Raw genomic sequence first — 17,636 nt, forward strand, 5'->3', positions numbered from 1 at the left:
AGTCGACACCCTAGCTTTGACAAGTTGTAGACTTGCTTAGCTTTATTTGTTGTCAAGTTTGTAATCCTTCTTATTATTAATTAAATAAAAGGATTGTTTATGTTAAAAAAAAGTTGTGAACGCTTGTTTCTTCCATCCATTTTGTAAAGGTAATTCGGTTTGAACTATCCTAATCATTACACATGTGAAAGGGGATTTTTGTGGGAAGGGAGAAAGGCTTCTTTTTTTTGTTTTTTTTGTGGAAAAAGGAATGGTTTACCCCTTTTGTTTTTTGAAGTGGGTATGGATTATTTTTTTATGCGCAGGGATGGTTGTATCCTTCTTGTGTAAGAAAGGATTGTCTACGTATCCACCTGAAGAGGTGAAATCAAACCATGATCGTAGTTCGAATGTTTTGTTGATTTTGTTTGGGTGTTGTGGTTGTATCCTTCTTGTTTAAGAAAGGACTGCCTACGTATCCACCTGAAGAGGTGAAATCAAACCATGCTCGTAGTTCAGGTGTTTTGGTTTGAGTGCAAATGGATGTTGCCTTTGATAGATCAAAGGTCATTTGAAACATGGCACTGTGCCATAACTTAGACTCGATAAAACATGCAATTTCAAATCAGAACGCGTTGAGGAACTTGACTTGAAAGGGATATTGTGGTCACTAGTTGTGAAACTAGGGTAAGGCTTGTGGTTACTAGGGATCAACGGTAGTATCTCTTGAGTTGGTCTAGGTTGGTCGGGTTTGTGAAATTCTCCCAATCTAGGTCACTCAGTCTCACTGCGCCCCCCGAAAGTATTTTCTTGACCAGGTATTGCCCGGCCCAATTGGGTTTGAATTTCCCCTTCGGACCGACGGGTAATGGTGCTCGAACCGACTTGAGGACCAATCACCTTCTTTGATGTTCCTGGGTTTGACTTTTTTGTTGAATGCTCGTTGTATACGTCGTTGGTATAGCTGGACATGGTGCAAGGTGTTGAGTCGCCGTTCGTCGACGAGTGTGAGTTGTTCGAACCTTCGGCGGGTCCATTCCGCCTCAGGAACTTGACTTTCCAGTAGAATGCGTATAGATGGGACCTCCAACTCTACTGGTTGTACTGCCTCCATACCGTATGCTAGGTAGAAGGGGATTGCTCCAGTTGGTGTTCGAATGGAGGTTTTGTATCCCCAAAGTGCGAATGGGAGTTTGCTCCGCCAGTCGCGGTAATTGTCCTGCATCATTCTGATGATGGTGACAAGAGTTTTGTTTGCTGCCTCTATCGCTTCGTTAGTTTGGGGATGATAAGGGGAAGATCAGTGTCGTTTGATCTTGTATTTGTCTAGCAAGATTTGCGTTTCCGCCCAAAAATGAGAGCCTTGGTCGCCGATGATTTCATGGGGTACCCCATATCTATAGATGATGTTGTCCGAGATGAACTTGGCCACTTGTTTGGCGGTCAAGACTGCATTGGGCTGTGCTTTTACCCATTTTGTGAAGTAGTCGATTGCGACGAGGACGAAGTAATGCCCTTTCGTGCCTATCGGGTTGACTTTTCCGATGATGTCAATGCCCGAGGTTGAGAAAGGCCAGGGTGATGTCATAGTGTATAAAAGGGATGGTGGTATGTGTTGTATGTTGCCGAAGATTTGGCAGTTGTGGCAATGTTTGACGTAGTTTCCACAATCGGCTTACATGGTGGTCCAGTAGTATCCTAACCGCATGATTTTTCGGACTAGCATCATTACGCTCATGTTAGGGTCGCATTCTTCATCGTGGACCTCTTCCATGACTTTTTTGGATTTGTGGTGATCAATGCAAAGGAGAAGGATCCCTTGGGATGTTCTTTTGTATAGTTGTTCTTGGTTTATGACAAATTGTGATGCAAGTAAACGGATGGTTCTTTGTCCTCTTGTATCAGAGTTGGGAGGGATTTCGTTTTTCGTTTTGTAGTTAAGGATAGCTTGGTACCAAGGTTCGACATGGTTCTCTTCGTCGTTATTGATGGCGAAGATATGAGCTGGCTCGTTCCTTCTCTCAACACATAAGGGCATCGATGTCATGTCGTCAGGTATGTTAACGAGCGCAACAATTTTTGCTAGGGCATCAGCAAATTGATTTTCCTCTCGTGGCAAGTGGAAGTAGTTGACTTGGTCGAAGAATTCGGCCTCTTGATTAATTTTTGCTCGGTAGGGTGCTAAGCTGTCGCTTCGGATTTTCCATGGCCTGGACACCTAATTGATGATGAGTGAGGAATCTCCGTGGACCCTCAACTTCTTGATGCCAAGTGTTATGGCTGCTTGTAGGCCAATGAGGCATACTTCGTATTCGGCGGCATTGCTGGTGACGGCGAAGTCTAGCTTGACCGAGATCGGAACATGTTCTCCTTCTGGTGATATTAGAAGGATTCCTTCCCCGAAGCCTCTTAGGTTTGATGCACCATCGAAGTATAGGTCCCATGCATTAGTATCGGCACAAAGGATGTCTTCGTCAGGAAATGACCATGTGTCGCTCGTTGGATCCTTGTTGACGGGATTTTGAGCCAGAAAATTGGCGACTGCCCTTCCCCTGATAACCTTGAGGGGTACGAATTTGAGGTCAAATTAGGATAACATAAGTGTCCATCTAGACATCCTTCCGTTTAGTACGGGTTTTTTGAAGATGTATTTGACCGGGTCCATCTTGGAGTAGATGTGAACCGTGTAGCTGAGCATGTAATGTCGCAGCTTCTTTGTTGACCAGACCAGGGCAAGGCATGTCTTTTCCAGTTGGGTGTTCCTTGTTTCGTAGTTAATGAACATTTTGATGATGTGGTTGATGGCTCGTTCTTCGCCGTCGACTGTTTGTGCTAGCATTGCTCCCATGGCTGTCTCGGTGACAGTCAGGTATAAGGATAAGGGTATTCCCTGCAGAGGTGGCATGAGAACAGGAGGCTTGGATAGGATTTCCTTTATCCTGTCGAAGGCCTTTTGACAATTGTCGTCCCAATCGGTGTGATCGGAGGTGCGAAGCTTCTTGAAGATTGGTTCACAAATCATAGTGAGCTTGGCTATGAAGCGACTAATGTATTAGACTTAACCGAGAAATCCCCGAATCTCCTTCTCGTTCTTAGGTCGAGGCATTTGTTGAAGAGCCTTGATTTTGGTAGGATCAATTTCGATGCCTCTTTTACTGACGACATGTCCCAAGAGTTTTCCGGAGGTGACCCCGAATGCACACTTCTGAGGATTTAGTCTCATGTTGTTTTTCCGAAGACGAGCGAAGAATTTCCGAAGGGCGTTGATGTGCCATCCCCCTCTTTTGATTTGACGATCATGTCATCGACATATACCTCCACCTCCTTGTGCATCATATCATGAAGAAGAGTGGTGGCGGTTCTTTGATAAATTGCTTCGGCGTTAATTAGACCGAAGGGCATGACAATGTAGCAGTATATACCCCATTGTGTAGTGAATGCAGTTTTGTGCATGTCTTCCTCAGCCATTTTGATCTGATTGTACCAGCATACCCATCCATGAATGATAATAGGGCGTGCTCGGCGGTGTTAACCACCAGGATGTCAACATGTGGTAGAGGGAAGTCGTCTTTTGAACTTTCTTTGTCCAGGTCCCCGAAGTCGACGCAAACCCGAATTCTCCCGTCTTTCTTGGGTATAGAAACTATGTTGGCCACCCAGTCAGAGTATTCGAACACTTTGATGAATCCGGCTTTGAACTGTTTGTCTACCTCTTCCTTAATTTTCAGGGCCCGTTCAGGGCGCATAAGGCACAACTTTTGTTTCACGGGCTTCGCTCCGGGTTTAATGGGTATCTTGTGCTCTGCAATCTCTCATTCGATCCTAGGCATATATTTATAGGACCATGTGAATACGTCCTTGTATTCGTGTAGGATGTTGATGAACTGCTGTCTTTCCGAGGGGTCAAGGGTGGTCCCTATCCTAAGTTATTGAGGCGTATTGTCAGTCCCTACGTTGATGGGTTCGGTTTCCTCAATGATGGGGGTCCTATCTTCTCGTTTGGCAAGTTCTTTGGCTAGCTTAGGTGGGTAGCTACTCAAGTCAAATTCCTCATATTCGTTCAGAATGATATTGCAGTTATATTGAGACGAGTCATAAGCAAACTTCGCGTTCATTAAGTCGATTTGAGCGAAAAGCTCGGATAGGACACACATCTCATGGGCAGTCAGAGGCGACACAGTAAAGGAGGTCGCCTCTGGAACAAGCTCCAGGTTGCTACCCTCTACGGGAGTGGGGATGACCCTAGTTAACTCGGCCTCAGAGGCAGCCACATGTTTATGCTAAAACTGTGGAAAAGGGACTTTGACCGGGACATCAGGAGTGCTAGGAGCTAGAAGAGACTCGGACTCAGAATTAGACTCAGACTCCTTCTCATCTTCACTTCCCTCTTTGAACATAGGGCCTTCTCCAGTAATGATCTTGAGAATGCGGCCTTGACGATCGGTCCACTTGACAGTTTTCCTCCAGCCTTGCGTAGCTTTCTATGGGTCAGCATTAGAGATTAAGGCAGTGGGATCAAACCGATTATCCTTTAGAGCGATGTTGATGATGTCCTCATAGCCGAGGTGCTTGACATTGTCTTCTCCAACGAGGAGACTCACGGCTTGCCCGTCCAGGCAAGGGCTTGATTCAGATTTGGTTGACGCAGCTTTGGTGTTGTCGGGGATGAAGTAGCAGTCTTGAAAGACCTCTATGCCCGGATGTTTGACCTTAGCTACGGGGTCATATATTTGCTCAGGAAAACCTTTATAGAGCTCGAACTCTCCCTCGGGGACGAAGTATCCATTGAGGGTCAAATGGTAGGGACGGAGTCTGCTTCTTGCGCTTCCATATTAGAAGATTCATTTCCTTGATGTCTTAATCGGTCAGCTCGTAGCCTATCCCGAAGGGGATGTTGAGGACCTTGGCCTATTTCATTGGAGGCAAGGTGCTCTTCAGCGGATTGAGAGGTAGGCCCGGGAATAACCCTGGCGCAACAAAATGTGGTTGTCTGTGAGGTTTGAGAACGGGTGACAATCAAAGGGTGCTGATTCATCGGTTACGGCATTCATAGCTTGGAATCCCCACATTTCACTGTCGTCCTCCTCAATGACTTGAGAGGCAATTCCCTTCTTCACGATCGCCTTGATCGGGGATGCGGAAATTGTGATTGTTTTCCCATTGATAGGGACCCTAATTTTCTGATGAAGGGTCGAGGTGACGGCCTTGGCGGCGTGAATCCAGGGGCGTCCCAGTAGCATGTTGAAAGAGGCGTCAATGTCGACCACCTGAAAACTGGCTTGTCTTTCCAAGGGTCCAGTTGCAATGATCAAGGTGATGACCCCCGCGACCTTACAACGAGTGCCGTCATAGGCGCGTACTGATTGATTAGTTGGAACAAAATCAGCTTCCTTGATACCTAGTTTATGAGCCGTCTTGAGGGGAATGACATTGACCGCAGATCCATCATCCACAAGAACCATAGGCACATTCTTCTTGAGGCATTGTACAGTGATGTACAGGGCCAGATTATGGTTGGCTCCGAATGGAGGGATAACTTCGTCAGAGTAGATGACTGGGTTGCTCAGATAGGGTGCATCCCTTGTCATGTGTGCTACCACTTCTCTAGGGAGGGAGGTAGAGGGAGCTGTCAACTTTCCCAAGGCTTGTACCAAAGCCTACCAGTGTTCGAAGGATGTAGCAAACAGTTGCCAAATTGAAATTTCGGGGTTTTCTTTTTGCAGTTGTTTAAGGATCGAGTTTTCGAGAACCTTGGGTTGAGTGTCCACGTCTGGGACGACTTGGTCATTCGTTTTTGGAATGGTTGTCGTATTGTTCGGGTTTTGGTAGGGGCATCCGGACCGGGTCAGGTGACCGATCTCTTTTGCTTGTTTGCCCTTTCCCGGAATAATGTAGACATCCTCTGCGTCGTCTGTCTAGATACCGTTGATTTCGAGATCGCGAGGGTACCTTGAAGGGGTATTCCTCGACGGATAGTTTTTGTAGGGGAAGTTCTTATGGGGGTAGTTTTTGTGGGGTTGATTATTGTGGGGTTGATTGTTGTGGGGTTGATTATTGTGGGGTTGCTTATTGTGGTTATGATTGTTGTGGGGTTGATTATTGTGGGGTGCATGCCAGAATGGTCGCGGGAACAATCCTTTCTGGTGAGGGGAGTTTTGGGTGCTCGGAGGACCCTCCCTTGGGCTTGGTGTTGGTGTTTATGGGTTGAAAATCAACTAGTGGTAGCGTCCTCAAGTCGGGTAATCCTTTCTGAGAGACTGGCTATGGGTCTTCAAACAGTTAGAGCATGGTGAGCATGGTTGCAGCGCTGAACAAGAACATCCCATTCGGGGTATCCTTTTCCAAGGCATTCACCTCTTCATCAATAGGTAGGATGAGGTGTGAGCCATCCAGAGTTGGCTCGTATTTAGAGATGGCATGGATTCCCAAGGGGGTTGTCTTGTTATTTGTTTTTCTTAGTGGAGGTAAACGTAGTTCCCCTTTCTCAATCATATCTTGAATGGCGTGCTTCAATTTAAAACAGGCTTCCATGTCATGACCTTTACCCTGGTGGTATTGGCAGTAGGCATTGGGATTCCAGAAACGGGTTCTCTTGGCATCGGACGGGTCATGAGTGGGCCCAATTAGCTGTAGTTTCCCTTGGTCCATGAGTCTTTTTGGGGCACTGGCATAGGTTATTCCCAAGTTTGTGAATATCCTTTGAGGATGCTCAGTTTCCTTTGTGGTTGGTTCGAGGAGGTTGACCTCGTCGATTTTGTTTCTCTGACCATAAGGAGGAGATCTGGTTGATACAAATCCCTGATAGCCCCTACCGGTAGTTTTGGTTAGAACGCCCTTGCGGAGGTCGTCTTCAATGCGGGTTCCGAGGATTTGTAGATTCTGGAATGTTTTGGATGTTTTGATATCTCAGTAGGTTGGCGTAAACTGGACGGAGGTTGTTGACAAAATTCACCACCAGAATCGATTCGCTCGGCCTACTGACCAATTGGGTACTTACCCTTCTCCAACGGGTTAGGAATTCTGTGAACCTTCCTTATCATTCTGAGTCAGGACCTCGAGAGTGCAGGTGTTGGCTTGGATTTCGACGTTTTTTTTGGGAAAAAAAAAAAAAAAAAAAAAAAAAAACGTGATTCTGCGTTGTCGGCGTACTGTTTAGCAAATTCGACGACGACTTCGTCCCAAGTGGTAATGCTCTTGAGGTCGAGGGAATAGTACCATTAGCGTGGAATTTGTTCCAGGGATGACGAAAAAATCCGGGTGAAGAGTTCCTGCTTGACCCCCTTGATGGATATGTTGTCCTCAAAAGGCTCGAATGTGATTCTGCGGGTCCTCCATTCCCTTAAACTTGGGTACATAAGTCAAGGTAAAATTTTCGGGCAATTGATCCCTAACGGGTTCGAATCTTCGATTGTTCTCAAAGTGGATGTTGTTACCAGAGGCTAGGAGCTATTCTTCCAAGAGCTTGAGCCTTTTCTCGGTTTCAGTCAAAGGTGGAGTGTTGTGTTCTCCAGTTTCCCTGTTTTCCAAGGTGTCGATACGGGTCTCGAGACGGTCCAAGGTGACCTTAAGAGCGGTGAGTAGGTTGGCTAGCTGAGCAGTCGTGAGATCTCTGTTGTCATCATTGTTGTTGGATGATGCTGAAGACGAGGCCATGGCTCTAAGGCAGAAAAGCTCACATTACATCTCGATCTTACACGGTTTAACGACTAAACGCAAACAACACAAAAAACGGAAAGACACTTCAGACCCAACAAGACGATGGGGAACGTGTGTGGTGCCTCGATGCTAACTCGATTTATGATGTGACGGTGTTGACCGGACTTTGACTCGCGTTCAACGCAATGGCGTGACGCTGTTAAACGAGTCTCGAGGTGAGACGACTCATAAGTAAAGGCCCATAAGTACGTTTGCTTCGACTCGATAGACACGAGGCGGAATTGGAATGGTGGACTGAAATTTTCGAAAATAGAAATTTTTAAAAAGGTTCAATTGTCGTTTTATGGATGACTTCCGAAGAGTAGGGATCTTCAAAAGGTCGACCAGTTGAAAAGGTGTCTTAAGTTTGTTTTGAAAAGACGGTTTGAATTCGAGTTCCGGCGGCTCTGAAAAAATTGTCTTGTCTCCGAAGACGGCCTTGAAATTCAATATCGTGTGCTTTGAAAATTGGGTTTTGAAAGGTTTGAAAAGGTTGTGGTCCTGGGAACGGTGTGTGGTCCTCGGGATTTAAAAGGCCCTCGAAAAACGGTGTGTGTCATTTTCGGGTTTTGAAAGGGTCATCGTGTCGGCGCGAGACGGGTTAAAATCCGTGTCTTGACGCACCGATTATAACGGCGTAAAAAGGTGTTTTTGAAACGGTTGTGAAAACCGGGTTTGAAATTCGTCATTACGACAGTCTAGAAAGGCGTGCTTTTTGAAATGGTTGTTGAAAACCGGGTTTGAAATTCGTCATTACAACGGCCTAAAAAGGCGTGCAACGGTCGGCGAAAGACCGAGGTTTGAAATGGCCATTATAATGGCGCGAAAGGGTGTTTTTGAAAGTTTGAAATGACACGGAAAGACTTATGATCACACAACACATAAACACTCACAGTTCATTATATTATGCATCATGCTGACACGGGTTTTGGCTTAAAAGGGTGGGTTAAACACCAAGCGATCAAACCACGATTTTCGAGAGGGATACCAATCAAAACAAAATGTGTAAGGAGGGTGCCCTAGCCTCGTGCACGAAGGAAATGAAATCTCTTTGACGAAACAGAAATGTGTAACGTAAACGGTATGCTTGACACAATCGGGGTCGAAATGCGGGGATGAGAAAACTCACGCCGACGGGACGAGCCTATTGATCGATAAAGGTTAGGTTGTGGGGCCAGACAAGGAACCCGACTTATGACCGTAATATCAATTAATGCATTTTAACCAAGACCTCGTTCGAGTCTCAGCATCTAGAGATCACAAAGACACAAGTGTCCTAGTTATCCCCAGCGGAGTCGCCAATCTATGGACGTGGGCCCACGTGCGATGCCCAGCCGATCTGTGGACATGGCAGCGGTCTTTGAAAGCCATGATCGGTGGCGTAAAAATGCGTTCGACCGGATCGTTTTAGATCGGTCGGCTTCGTCTCGGCAAGGGTCTCGAAACGAAGCAAGAGATGTTCGGATTCGCCACCAAGCATTTGTGGGATGCTTGGAACCCGTTCGAATCCACTTTATACCTAGGTCAACCGAGGCAAAAAAGCGGTGTTTGACATAGGTACTAAAGATAAGGAGTCGTCCCTCTTTAGCATCCTATCCCTAGAATGACTCTCGTTCGCCCTGGAAAATGTCGTCCACTATCCAAAGTTTCTGAGTAAGAGGTGAAGGTACGTATGGGGAAACCCTTTAATCGGACACCCAATTTCGCCCGCGGCAGCGGCCTCTACTGATCGTTTTTGGTTGGTTAAATATAAAAGTTGATAAAACGGGTAAATGCATTAATGCGCATCCACAAGTTTAAACCTAACATGTGAGCTTTCTATGTCGGTTGTTTATCCAAATATCAAGTAATTGATGTCAAGTTGGATTTAAAGTTGATTTGCATGCAAGACGAAAATTAAACATCAATTTACCGAGTTAGGTTTATGGTGCATAACGTCATCCATTTGTCTTAGAAAGGCATTTTGCAAATACAAGGTAAAAGGCCAGGCTCGTCATCTGATCCGTCCTGTATTCAGGTTAGCCGAAGTCGGGATCGTCCTGGACAAGTGCTAGAAAGGAGGTAGGATCTGCATCAGGTAGCCTATTAAGGCGTGAGCCATCAGGCGATGCAAAGGGACCTGTCCTAGTTTGAAAACTGGAAAACAGTTGGCCTGTTTAGGCGCGAGGCAGCTGACTGTCCAAAGGGACGTCTTCTGACTGTTGAAAACGCTTATAAAATTGTTTGTAAAGGGAGTGTTTGAACCCGTCTTTGTTTGAAAAGGTCGTTTAGACCGCTTTTGTATTAATGTGAAAAACGGGAATTGAATAATCATTATTGTATTGACGATATTCGATGTCGGGTTCAGTTTTGCAAGCCGAAACACGTATCAAACCGTCATGATATAAGGAACCAAGGGTGAAAATGTTTTATTGTTAAAAAGTTTATCAAAAAATGATTTGAAACAGTAAAACCCGGTTGTAAAATGAAATGAAAAATAGAAAGAATGAACTTAAACACGTTTGAGTTCTGACCTGGACACCTCATTGAGACGTGAGGTACCTAGTCGTGACTAAGGCCTTCTGTTTCTGGTCAAACTCGGTTTTGGCTCATTCGATCCGTATTTTGGACCATGTTATGCAAGTTTTAGCATGTTAAGGTCATAAAAGCAGATAAAAAGACATAAAAGAAGAGGATTATTACACCCTCATACTTACATGCTAGGTTTGAGACGAGAAATCGACGAAAGTGTAACAACTTTTTAGGTCGGAAAACTCGGTTGAAAACCGTTTTAGCAATTTAAAGAGTGTTTTGTTTAGTTTAGTGATTGTGTAGTTAAACGAAATGGTCGGTCAGGTGATTTAATGCACGATGAGGGTACCAAACAATGTGCAAGGCTTGTATTTTCGATCGGTAGGTCGAAAATACGGGTCGGTTTGTGACTTAAGAAGTCGAGTCTAGAATTTTAAGGGAGAAATGAGGGGGCGGACACTTGTGTACCCTCAAATGGTGGCATTCGAGCGTAGTTATAGAAGATTGAGTGGTTATGTGTATTTTGAGCGACGTGGCCGCATGGGCTACTTGAAGAGGCGCAAGCCATTTTGCGGGTCTTCGAGCTGTCTTGTCACTATCACGCAATTGAAATCCTAACCTATCCTAGGTTTTGGAGGTCATGATTGTAGTACTAGACCATTCAAGTATACGGGGTATACTTAACATGGAAGCTTTGTGATGTTTGTTTTTTGTGTTTAACTCGTTGTTGGAGTCGGTATCTGAATTTTTTAGTCCGTTTTTGGTCCGGTGTCGGTTTTGACTCTAGTAAGTGTTATTGAAACCCCGTCGTCGTGCATAAAACACTCCAGGTACTTTTGAAAAGTTTTTGAAATGTTTTGTTTTCGAAATCGTTTTGAGTTTTCTGACGTATAGTTATACAAAACTGTCTATTAAACGCTGCGATTCCTAAGCATATTGTAGTTCGATAATCATCGGTGTTTGTTGGGGATTCAACAGATACTGGGTATCTACAAGGGGCCGCCGTCGACGGAAGTTGAATTAAACACGTGTTTTTGAAGGATTTGCGCAGCGTTTTTCAAACTAGAATATCTGACTCGGTTCTTGATGAAAATTTGATTGGAAAGATGGTTTGAAAACTATAAAGAACGTAGATTAAATATTTTCAAGTGAGAAGGGATTGTTTTGTGTGATAGGGCAAAAAAACGAGGACGAAAGGGACTGTTCTGCACAGGAATTGACGCGAAAACAGAGTGTTTGCACACTCTATTTTTCGTGTTGATTCGAGGGCCTTTTCGGGTTTGTTTATGGAGGTTGATGCTTATTAATGGGATTAGGATGTGTGAAGAGCTTATAGGGCTGGATGTGTGGTAGAGGGTCCGTATTTATAATGAGTATCGAAGGGGTTGAAGTAGGGTTAGGAGACGGGTTGCTTGCAGAAGGGGTAGGAGAGTTTGTGTCGGTTGTAGCTGCTATTTCTCTAGGATTTGGCTAAGGTTGTTAGGGTTAGATGCTAGGTTACTTAAGGGTTAAAGTAAGGATGAATGTAGGCTAGGTTTAGCATGAAGGGAGGCGAATTTGAGACGAGAACAAGAGCATTCATGGGTTCCGTTTATGCTGCTGTCCAGCAGCTTTTGTGAGCTCGTGTAGGGTTTTTGATGGGTGTTTATTGGTGGGAAAGGTAGGGTAATGTGGGTAGGATAGTAGGGGTATGGCTTAGGGTTAATGGGTCGCGGGTTTAAGCTAGTTTGGAGCGGGTTTGAGGGTTGGAAAGTGGGCTTTGAGGCTGCTGGAAAACAGGGGGCTCGAGTGGTGTTTTGGATGAATTTGGACGGGAATGGGGTGGGCTATGGAGCTTGAACTGGGGTCTTGGCAAAGGTTGGGATTTGGGTCAAAGGTTTGGTCATATTTTCATCGAAAATCGTGCCCAAAACCGAGTTAAAATCGAGCTTAAAATCGTGTATAAAACCGTCGTAAAAATCGAGTTTTTCAAATACGATTAATAAAACAATTTAAACTTTCAAAACGAATTTTCAAATCAAAAACTATTTTATTTTCAATAAAATAAAAAATAAATTCAAATTAAAATAAATAAAATGAATATAAAATCTTTATTAATTTGAAAATCATTTTAAATTGAAAAACGCTTCATCGACAACGCCCGTTCTACGTCGTAAAACGAATCCAAATAAATGACAAACTACATGTCATCCTATCATCATCGGGTGTTTTTTGAGGGACTATAAATTCCAATATCGACAGATACGGGTATCTACAGAACCCCCACTTTCACTGAGGCTTGGACAAGGCGAAAGTCAAAGTATACCCCAAGTCTAATGATCTGAGGATTCCGCGGGTTGTTTATAGTCCATTAGACTTGCGTACATAAGCTCGCCAGCCATAAGCAGAGATCATACCTGAAACACGGTTCTGGACGCCTCAAACTTGCGAATGTGCTACTAGCCAATTAATATCAAACCGACTACTTAATGTGTGCTGGGGTTGGTCAGCCTTCTATTTGAAAACAAAGCCTGGTGTTGGTGTTGGTGATGGTGCTGGTTGCTGGTTGCTGGTTGCTAGTTGCTGGTGAACGAAAATATCCTAAAAGGGACATATGGTTCGAAGGTCTTATCGACCTGCTGGTGCTTATTGCTGGAAAGTTCGCGGACCTGCTGGTGCTTATTGCTGGAAGGTTCGCTAACCTGCTGTTGCTTATTTTTGGAACGTTCGCGGACCTCCTGGTACATATTGCTGGAAGGTTTGCTGACCTGCTACTGCTTATTGCTCGGAAAATGTGATCCATAGCTCAGTATGTCGAGCTGCTCATGGAGCCCCATTTGCCTCAACGGACGTAACCCATAGCTCAGTTATGTTTGAGCTGCTTACGGGTGACGGCTAGCTGTGATAAACTTGTGGATTGAATTTGCTTAATCGGGTTCATAGAGCCCTCAGTTGAAAATGTGTTCTAAAACGGAATGTTTTAGAGCCCCCAGTTCATTGTTGATGTCTTTGTGATGTTATCAGGTGTACAAACCTATTAGCAATGGTGCTTCAGTTCTGTAAATATACTTGTAACAAACTAGTACATTACTATGAAAAGTAAAAATGCCTCACATAGTTAAATCACATAGAAAATTTGAAGATTGAGTTTGATTTTGATTTTTCGAAAGTGAGGATTATCGAAAAAAATTTGATTGTTTTGAACTCCTCGAAATTCAAAAGACTTGGATTTGAATTTTGAAATGGCTTGAAATTTGAAATTGAAAGTTGAAAGATTTGAATTTGATTTCAAATAAGACTTGAATTTTGAATTTGATTTGAAGTGAGGTTCGAATTTTGAATTTGATTTGAAGTGAGGTTTGAATTTTGAAATTATCAAACGTTTAACTTGGACTTGGATGATTTGAAATCTGAGGGACCAAGTGACTCGTGATGACTCGAATACTTGACATATAAAGTTGACCGGGGTTGACTCGAACTAGGACAGACTCTTATCGAACTAGGACAAACTCTTAACTGTGAAGGAACCTTAGCTGAGACGACTGATATACGTGAATCGAGGTCGAAAGGTATCATAACTCCCCATGCAAGCATTTTTAGGAGAGCACACCATATCAAGTTGAACATCTTTTCCAACACCATCAGATAAAGCTCATTTTGAAACCCGAGAATTACTCATTTGAATCAAGATCCTCATCCTAGCCTAAATCGAATACTAAGACTGACTCGGTTGAAGGTGGCTTGATTTGGACTTAGTTAAGACCGGTAAGAAATCGACAAGATGAATGGTGGATGGTGGGTGGACTGAATCCCTTTTTTTGAAGGACTGCCTACGTATTCACGTCGAGCGAAATCAAATCCGACGTAGTTCGATGAGGTGCATAAAATTGGTGTTTTTGTTTTTTTGTGTGTACACATTCAAAGGTTTCACCTAAGGTATCATGTTGTATCCCGTTCTAACCTCCAAAGTAACGTTGAATCCCATGTTTGGGGTTGGTGTAAAAGGCTTGGATGCTTTTTGATGTGGAGTTTTGTAATAAGGGGTTTGAATGGTGAATCATCACTCTAGAGGTTTGTTTTGTGGTGCTTAGGCCAATAGGTTATGGCTGCTGATGTGGTTGGAAATGGTGTCTCGGGTTTGATGAAACCCGAGTCCAAATGGGATGGAAAATGTTGTGGGTTTAAATTTACATGTCTGGACCCTATAGGTTTCGGTGTAATGACACAAGCTCAATGAATCCTCAAAAATCCGGACTATTTCCCTGTGACTATCTCGAGAATGACTTAGAGGTATAATGTTGCTAATGATACTAACTGACCGTTTTGGCTTCGCCTCTTGTGCTTCGATCACGAATGCTTGATATTGACTTTTTTGGCTTCTACAACTTTTGCATTTGCTTTCTTTCTTTTGCTATTTTTTGGTTTTTTTTTCTTTTTTTCTTTTTTCTTTTTCGCTTTTTTGCTTTTTGCTTCTTTTTTTGCTTTTTGCTTCTTTTTTTTTTGCTTTTTTTCTAGTCATAATTGATTTGTCATTGAAAAGTTGCGGCTTCCCCGAATCGATTTGGGTCAGTACTTACATAGGTCAGTCTTTTCTCTCTTCGAGATGGGATGATTTTGTGGGGAATGGGCTTATTGCCTTCTGTCATGAATATGAGAAACATGGAAAAGTCTGAGTTCGTCATAGGATCATCTAAGAGCTTGTCTTAAAGCACTGGTTTTGATAGAAGTTTTCTACCGCCAGACATGGAATAGGTAAAGGATGCAAACATGGGATCTTAATGTACCCTACCATTTAATACAGGATATGCTTTTACCCAAGGGGTGCCTTTAAGTGTGATGTGTATTTTGGATTGAATTGATGATTGGAATGAAAAAGAAAATGGAATCAATTTCATTGATATTGAAAGGGGTTCGACATAATTGTAGGAAAACAAATCTTAGTCTCGACTCAGACTAAGACTCGGATGAAAATTCTGACATTTAATTGTCAACCTCGGTTTTGAAATTTTCTCTTTTCAAGAGTCGACCCAGATGTTTGGTTTGAAAATTGGCCCACTTTCCCAACTCGGCTTGACTTGGGAAGAAACTATGTGACTCGGGTTGACAGAGTTTCGACACTACTCGTAAACTGAGAGAAGTTTCACTCTACTTAACAACTCAAGATGCGAATGGACCAGACCGGATTGGACATGATTAGACTCCGGAATGAACAACATGGTCTTGGACCCAAATAGGCAACGACTTGACAACAGATTCGACTCATGTTTTGACTTAGACATTGACTTGGTTTAGTCTCGACTCGACAAAAGCTTCGACTTATATTTTGACTCATGAAAAGACTTGGCTTAGACTCAACCTAGCCTAGACTCAGTGTGACTAACCCGTGCTTGGACCAACATGGACCACAAGTTCGTGAAAGAAAAACCGTCCCATGTGTTCTTGGGAGACGTTTTGTGGTTTTACTCAGACCAAGTAGTCGACATACATGACTTGAACATAAGAGGGGGCATGGGTAACCCACTAGGGTTTTGTTTGACTAGACATACGGTTCAATAGAACCTATGACATGACTAGATTTGACCCAAAACATATTCTATGCTCGGGTATGGTTTGGTGAAAAATCATTTCGGAATTGTTCTAAAATGGATTATTTGAAAATGAGGTTTTAAATGGGAAACATGCCTGTTATAAAAGGCTCATTTTGGTCAAAAACCTACATCTATTTCGGCAGCATTTCGAGTTGAAAACATGCTTGGTTTGAAGACGGTGTTTTCGAATAAGCGGTTTGAGCAAACGGTTAACATTTTCGAAAAAAGACACGGAGGACGATAAAATAGCACATAAGCATTCTCATATTAATCGTGCATGAGCCTAGACTCTTCTAAGTCTTGGTCGGTCCTCTAATGGGGTCTATGCCAATGATCCACCTTGTCAAAGAAAGTTAAGCCTCAAATAAGAAGAAGCGTGCAATATGGTAAGAGCGAATACTTAAAGACCTCAGCGGTACCATCTTGATACTTAAATTAGGCATAGTGGACGTCACCTCCTAAACATTGAAATTGATCCAATGGGTGCGGTGGTCCTCCTTAAGTCCCAAAATGGGTAGTGCATGAAGTAAAAAACAATCATAATGTTAGTCATATTAGCCATAATTTTCCTCTTGGAGTTACACAGTCCCCAGCGGAGTCGCCAAAATGTGGATGTGGGAAATCGGTATATCCATGGGGTGCTTTCACTATGCCAAATAATAGGTGCAACAACGGTTAGATAAGGTGATATACCATTGTAATACAAAAAAGGGAACCGTTATTACATCAACCGTTGTTATTTTATGACCACGGTTGTTAAAGAGACGGAACCGTTATGAAATGTAAATAACGGGTTCAAATAACCTTAATACAATATTAAGATTGGTTCAAAAACCGTTGTCTATAATATTGAAACTGTGGTAGTATTAGCTGGAATGCTCTACAGAAACCTATGACAACGGTTATACTAAAACAAAAGTGTTGTAAAATATTAAATATGACAACAGTTTATGCTTATTAAACTGTTTTAAATGTCATGAATTCGACAACGGTTTTATTTTGTTATATTATATTTTTGGTCGTAGCATTATGGATGAATATGTCAACGAGTTTTTATTTAAATGCGACGGTTTTATTTTGTTATATTATATTTATTGACCACGGTTTTATTTTTAACCGTAATCGAATTTATAAATATTTTTAAAAAACATTGTTTTGGCAGGTTCCAGCAGCTGCTGAAATGCTAATTTTTGCACTAGCAGGTTCCACTGAAATGCTAATGCAAAATAGCATTTCAGCAGCTGCGCTTTGTAAAAATTCAATCCTGCAACATCAGAATATTACACAGAATTATCTATTTAACCTAGCATCAAAATATTATAAACAGGGTGACCAAAACTAAATACACATGGCTCTATATATACACATACATAATAAGCAGACTATTGACCATCCGTTAATGAAATAAAATAGATGGCCCACTTATTTCTTATGTCGGCGACGACTTCCTTCAAATAGGTTGGGTCTTTGTTATTGATTGAAGGTGGGAACTACAAATCAAAATATACTTAATCAAAATAGACAGATAAGTGGAATATTACACAGAATTAAAACCAAGTTACATTTAAAATAGTTATTAAAACACACCAACCGGTGACTCTATTTTGATATACTTTCGGGTGATAATCTCTCACATGGACCTACCACAGAAAAAGGCGCATTGTTTGCTGTTTGGTTGTAGAGGAGACTATTATATAAATCACATAAAAATAAGCTAAATTAGATCAAACTCTCGCATAAACATAAATTAGATGATAAGAGTAATTATTAAGAATACACTTACTATTATCCGGACAATAGTTGGACTTGATGCTCCAATTGCTCAAAACACACTAATTCATAAATATATACAGGAAATTATAATTAGTATTTGGCTCAGTAATA

Source organism: Silene latifolia, chromosome 2, assembly GCF_048544455.1.
Source record: "Silene latifolia isolate original U9 population chromosome 2, ASM4854445v1, whole genome shotgun sequence".
NCBI lineage: Eukaryota > Viridiplantae > Streptophyta > Magnoliopsida > Caryophyllales > Caryophyllaceae > Silene > Silene latifolia.